Below are 7,192 nucleotides of genomic sequence, written 5' to 3' on the forward strand. Positions count from 1 at the left end.
CCTACAGTACTTACACAAACCAAGATGGTATAACCTACTACATCCTAGGCTATATGGTACTAATTTTATGGGACCACCATCATATACGCGGTCCATCGTTGACCAAAATGTTGTTAGGTAGTGCATGACTATAATGTGTAAAATTTTGTACTCCTGACCACCAGTTTTCCCTGCACCCAACTGATCTTCCACTGCTATCAGAATGATCTTTTAAAACATAAATTAGGCAGGACTTCAGGAATGGCAGAGTGAGGGGCTCAGCAAATGCTTTCCCTGAAAAAACAATGGTATAGGCTGGGAAGACGGTGACATAGGAGAACTCTGAACTCACCTCTTCCCACAGACACAACAAATTTACAACTATCCTTGGAACAATTACCCCTAAGAGAGAACCAGAAACTGGATAAAAGGAACCCCACAACAAGGAACAGTGCTGACTAAGGTGGAAGAGGCAGAAATACCTTTCTGGAGAGGGAAAAAGCCACATTATAGCCATGGCACTTTACGGCTGAGAGAAATCTTAAACCACATACAGGGGATCTGCCCCACCTTCCAGTGCCTGAAACAATTGTGTGCTGCCACGCCCAGGGCTGGCCCCACCCAGCTGCACTCCTGAGACAGCTGACAACAGCCTTGCAGGCTAGAGGCCTACAGCAATTGTGAGCCCCTGAGCCTACCAACCAGCCACACTGTGGGCCTACTTACTTAACAGAAAAACTGCAGCAGGAATGTGCTATTAGACCTTGCAACCAACTGTGCTGGGGCTCCCCCTGCCCAATAAAGTGACTGAAGGGACTGCAGCAGCCACACATAGCTGAGCATTACAACCAGCTAGCCAGGGGTACAGCCTAGCCTTCCCACGCACGTGCAGTCAGAGCAACCCCACCACGACAGAAGGACCCATGTAGCCCACACAGGGGACACTCCTGGAACATTTGGAACTGGCGACAAGAGAGAAGCACACTGCTGGACCTCATAAGGCATCTCTTACATAAGGCCACTCCTCCAAGATTGGGAGACATAGCTGATCTACCTAAAACACAGATATAAGCACAGAGAAAGGCAAAATGGGGAGACAAAGGAATATGTTCCAAATAAGGGAACAGGAAAAATCCTCAGAAAAAGAACTAAATGAAACAGAGATAAACAATCTACTTGATAAAGAGTACAAACTAATAGTCATAAGGATGCTCACTGATCTTGGGAGAAGAATGGATGAACTCAGTGAGAATTTCAAAAAAGAATTGGGAAATATATAAAAGAATCAATCAGAAATAAAGAATACAATAATGGAAATGTAAAATTCACTAGAGGGAACAAATAGAAGAGTGGATGATACCAGAGAACAGATCAGCGAGCTGGACTAAAGACAAGAGGAAATCAACCAAGCTGAACAGAAAAAAGAAAATTAAAAAGAATGAGGACAGTCTAAGGGACCTCTGAGACAATATCAAGCACATTAACATACATATTATAGGTGTCTCAGAAGAAGAAGAGGGAGACAAAGGGGCAGAGAATCTATTCAAAGATATAATAGCTGAAAACTTTCCTAACCTAAGGAAGGAAACAGACATCCAGGTAATGGAAGCACAGAGAGCACCAAAGAAGATGAACCCAAAGAGACCCACAACAAGACACAATATAATTAAAATGTCAAGAACTAAAGATAAAGAGAGAATCCTAAAAACTGCAAAAGAAAGACAATAAGTTACATACAAAGGAAATGCCATAAGGCTATCAGCTGACTTCTCAGCAGAAACCTTACAGACTAGAAGGGAGTGGCATGATTTATTTAAAGTGCTGAAAGGAAAAAACCTACAGCCAAGAATACTCTACCAGCAAGGTTATTGTTAAATGGAAGGAGCAATAAAGAGTTTTCAAGGGAAGCAAAAACAAAGGAGTTTATCACCAAGAAACCAGCCTACAAGAAATGCTAAAGGGACTTATTTAAGTGGAAAAGAAAAGACTACAAATAGGAATAAGAAAATTATCCAAAAATATAAAATAAAATTACTGGTTAAGGCAAATATACAGTAGAGGTAGCAGATCAACCACCTATGAAGTTAATATGAAGGTCAAAGGACAAAAGTACTAAAATATTCTATTTCCATGATAAGAGATTAACAGATACACACACACAAAAAAAGAGGTTAAATATGATACAAAAGACATCAAATGTGGGGGAGGTGGTAAAAGAGTAGAGTTTTTAGCAAGAGGTCAAACTTAAGAGACCATCAACTTAATATAGGTTACTATATATGTAGGCTAATATTTATGAACCTCATGGTAATCACAAACCAGAAACTTATAATAAATACACAAAAAATTATGAGAAAGGAACCCAAACATAATACTAAAGAAAGCCATAAAACCATAAGGGAAGAGAGCAAGAGAAGAAGAAAGGAATGAGAAGAACTACTAAAACACCCAGAAAAAAAAGTAACAAAATGGCAATAAGTACATACTTATCAATAGCTACTTTAAATGTCAATGGACTAAACACTCCAGTTAAAAGGCATAGGGTGGCTAATTGGATTGAAAAAACAAGACCCATATATATGCTGCATACAAGAGACACATTTCAGATCTAAAGACACTCACAAACTGAAAGTGAAGACATGGAAAAAGATACTCCATGCAAATGGCAATTAAAAGAAAGCTGGGGTAGCAATACTTATATCAGACAAAATAGACTTTAAAACAGAAACTGTAACAAGAGACAAAGAAAGGCTCTACATAATGATAAAGGGAACAATCCAGCGAGAGGATATGACACTTGTAAATATCTATGCACCCAACATAGGAGCACCTAAATATATAAAGCAATTATTAACAGACATAAAAGAAGAAATAGACAGTCACACAATAATAGTAGGGGACTTTAACACTCTGCTTACATCAATGGATAGATCATCCAAACAGAAGATCAACAAGGGAACACTGGCCTTAAACGACACATTAGACCAGATGGACTTAGTTGATATATACAGAACATGCCATCCAAAAACCACAGAATACACATTCTCTTCTAATGTACATGGAACATTCTCCAGGATTGGTCACATATTGGGCCACAAAACAAATCTCAATAAATTTAAGAAGATCGAAATATACTAAGTATCTTTTCTGACCACAATAGTATTAAACTAGATATCAACTACAGGAAAAAAAAGTGTAAAAGCCACAAATATGTGGAGATTAAACAAAATGCTACTGAACAACGATTGGGTCAATGAAGAAATCAAAGAAGAAATTTAAAAATCCCTGGAGACAAATGAACATGAAAATACAACATACCCAAATTTATGGGATACAGTAAAAGCAGTTGTAAGAGGGAAGTTTATAGCAATACAGGCCTACCACAACAACCAAGAAAAACCTCAAATAAACAATCTAACAGAGTAGCTAAAGGAACTAGAAAAGAATAACAGAGCCCAAAATCAGTAGAAGGAAGGAAATAATAAAAATCAGTGTAGAAATAAATGAAATAGAGACTAAAAAAAAATAGAGAAAGTCAATGAAACAAAGAGCTGGTTCTTCGAAAAAAACAAAATTAACAAACATCTAGCTACACTCACAAAGAAAAAAAGAGAGAAAGGTCAAATAAATAAAATCAGAAATGAAAGGGGAGAAATTACAATGGACACCTCAGAAATACAAAAGATTATAAGAGATTTCTATGAAAAGCTATACACCAACAAATAGGATAATCTAGAAGAAATGGATAAATTCTCAAAATCATACAACCTCCAAAACTAAGTCAAGAAAAAATAGAGCATCTTAATAGACCAATCACTAGTAAGGATATTGAAACAGTAATCAAAAAACAAAATTCCATCCCAATCAGAATCCCAACGACATTCTTTACAGAAATTGAACAAAGAATCCTAAAATTCATATGGGGCAACAAAAGACCCCGAACTGCTAAAGCAATCCTGAGAAAGAAGAACAAAGCTGGAGGCATCACAATCCCTGACTTCAAAGCATACTACAAAGCTACAGTAATCAAAACAGCATGGCACTGGTACAAAAACAGGTGCACAGATCAATGGAACAGAATTGAAAGCCCAGAAATAAAACCACACATCTATGGACAGCTAATCTTCGACAAAGGAGCTGAGGGCCTACAACGGAGAAAAGAAAGTCTCTTCAACAAATGGTGCTGGGAAAACTGGACAGCCACATGTAAAAGAATGAAAGTCGACCATTCTTTTTCACCATTCACAAAAATAAACTCAAAATGGATCAAAGACCTAAAGATTAGGCCTGAAACAATAAGTCTTCTAGAAGAGAATATAGGCAGTACACTCTTTGACATCAGTTTCAAAACAATCTTTTCAGACACCATAACTCCTCAGACGAGGGAAACAATAGAAAGAATAAACAAATGGGACTTCATCAGACTAAAGAGCTTCTTCAAGGCAAGGGAAAACAGGATTGAAACAAAAAAACAGCCCACTAATTGGGAAAAAATATTTACAAGTTATTTATCCGACAAAGGGTTAATCTCCATAATATGTAAAGAACTCACACAGCTCAACAACGAAAAATCAAACAACCCGATCAAAAACTGGGCAGGGGACATGAACAGACATTTCTCTAAAGAAGATAGACGGATGGCTAATAGACACATGAAAAGATGCTCATCATCACTAATCATCAGGGAAATGCAAATCAAAACTACACTAAGATATCATCTTACACCTGTTAGAATGGCAAAAATATCCAAAACCAAGAGTGACAAACGTTGGAGAGGTTGTGGAGAAAAAGGAACCCTCATACACTGCTGGTGGGAATGCAAACTGGTGCAGCCACTGTGGAAAACAGTATGGAGATTTCTCAAAAAGTTAAAAATAGAAATACCTTATGACCCAGCCATCCCACTACTGGGTATCTATCCTCAGAACCTGAAATCAACAATTCCCAAAGTCTCATGCACCCCTATGTTCATTGCAGCATTATTTACAATAGCCAAGATGTGGAAGCAACCTAAGTGCCCATCAACTGATGACTGGATAAAGAAGATATGGTATATGTATACAATGGACTACTACTCAGCCATAGAAAAGGATAAAATTGTCCCATTCACAACAACATGGATGGACCTTGAGGGTATTATGTTAAGTGAAATAAGCCAGACAGAGAAAGACGAACTCTGTATGACTCCACTTAAACATAGAGACAAAGAAAACTGATTGGTGGTTACCAGGGGAATGGGGGTGCGGGGGGAGGGCACAAAGGGTGAAGTGGTGTACCTACAACATGACTAACAATAATGTACAACTGAAATTTCACAAGGTTGTAAACTATCATAATCTTAAAAAAAAGAAAAAAAAAACTTGACATTTCAAAAGAAAAAAACTGGGGCTGGCCCGGTGGCACAGCAGTTAAGTTCGCACATTCCACTTCTCGGCGGCCCGGGGTTCACCAGTTCGAAACCCGGGTGCAGACATGGCACTGCTTGACAAAAACCGTGCTGTGGTAGGCGTCCCACATATAAAGTAGAGGAAGATGGGCATGGATGTTAGCTCAGGGCCAGTCTTCCTCAGCAAAAAGAGGAGGATTGGCAGTAGTTAGCTCAGGGCTAATCTTCCTGAAAAAAAAGACAAAAAGAAAACAAAAAAAGTCCAGGGCCAGATGACTTCCTTGGTGAACTTTACCAAACATTCAAAGAAGACTAAATACCTATCCTTCTCAAACTCTTCCAAAAAATTGAAGAGAAGGAGATGCTTCCTAACTCATTCTATGAGGCCAACATTACCTTGATACCAAAACCAGACAAGGACAACACAAAAAAAGAAAACTACAGGTCAATATCACTGATGAACATCCATGCAAAAATCATCAACAAAATACTAGCAAATCAAATACAACAACACATTAAAAAGATCACACACCATGATCAAGTGGGGTTTATTCCAGGGATGGTTCAACATCCACAAATCAATCAACGTGTTATACTACATTAACAAAATGAAGAATAAAAATCACGTGATCATCTCAATAGATGCAGAGAAAGCATTTAACAAGATATAGCATCTAATTTTGATAAAAACCCTGAATAAAATGGGTACAGAAGGAAAGTACCTCAACATAATAAAGGCCATTTACAACAAACCCAAAGCTAACATCATACTCAACAGTGAAAAACTGAAAGCCATCCCTCTAAGAACAGGAACACGACAAGGATGCCCACTTTTGTCAATCTTATTTAACATAGTATTGGGAGTCCTAGAAAGAACAATCAGGCAAGAAAAAGAAATAAAAAGAATCCAAATTGGAAAGGAAGAAGCGAAACTGTCATTATAGGCAGATTACATGATTTTTATATATAGAGAGCCATAAAGCATCCACCAAAAAACTTTTAGAAATAATAAATGAATATAGTAAAGTTGCAAGGTACAAAATCAACATACAAAAATCAGTTGCGTTTCTATACACTAACAATGAAGTATCAAGAGAAATTAAGAATACAATCCCATCTACAATTGCAACAAAATGAATAAAATACATAGGAATAAATATAACCAAAGAAGTGAAAGACCTGTACACTGAAAACTATAAAACATCGTTGAAGGAAATTGAAGAAGATACCAAGAAATGGAAAGATATTCTGCGCTCTTGGACTAGAAGAATTAACATAGCTAAAATGTCCATACTTCCTAAAGCAATCTACAGATTCAATGAAATCCCTATCAGGGTTCCAATGACATTTTTCACAGAAATAGAAGAATTCCAAAATTTATATGGAACAACAAAAGACCCCAAATAGCCAAAGCAATCTTGAGAAAAAAGAACAAAGCTGGAGGTATCACACTCCCTGATTTCAACATATACTAAAAAGCTATAGTAATCACAACAGCATGGTACTGGCACAAAAACAGACACACAGATCAATGGAACAGAATCAAGAGGCCAGAAATAAACCCACACATCTATGGACAGCTAATTTTCGACAAGGGAGCTAAGAACATACAATGGAGAAAGGAAAGTCTCTTCAACAAACGGTGTTGGGAAAACTGGACAGTCACATGCAAAAGAACAAAAGTAGACCAGTACCTTACACCATACACAAAAATTAACTGAAAATCGATTGAAGACTTGAATGTAAGACCTGAAACCATAAAACTTCTGGAAGAAAACAGAGGCAGTATGCTCTTTGACATCGGCCTTAGCAGCATATTTTCAAATA

The sequence above is a fragment of the Equus asinus genome, chromosome X (genome assembly GCF_041296235.1).
Source record: "Equus asinus isolate D_3611 breed Donkey chromosome X, EquAss-T2T_v2, whole genome shotgun sequence".
Lineage (NCBI taxonomy): Eukaryota > Metazoa > Chordata > Mammalia > Perissodactyla > Equidae > Equus > Equus asinus.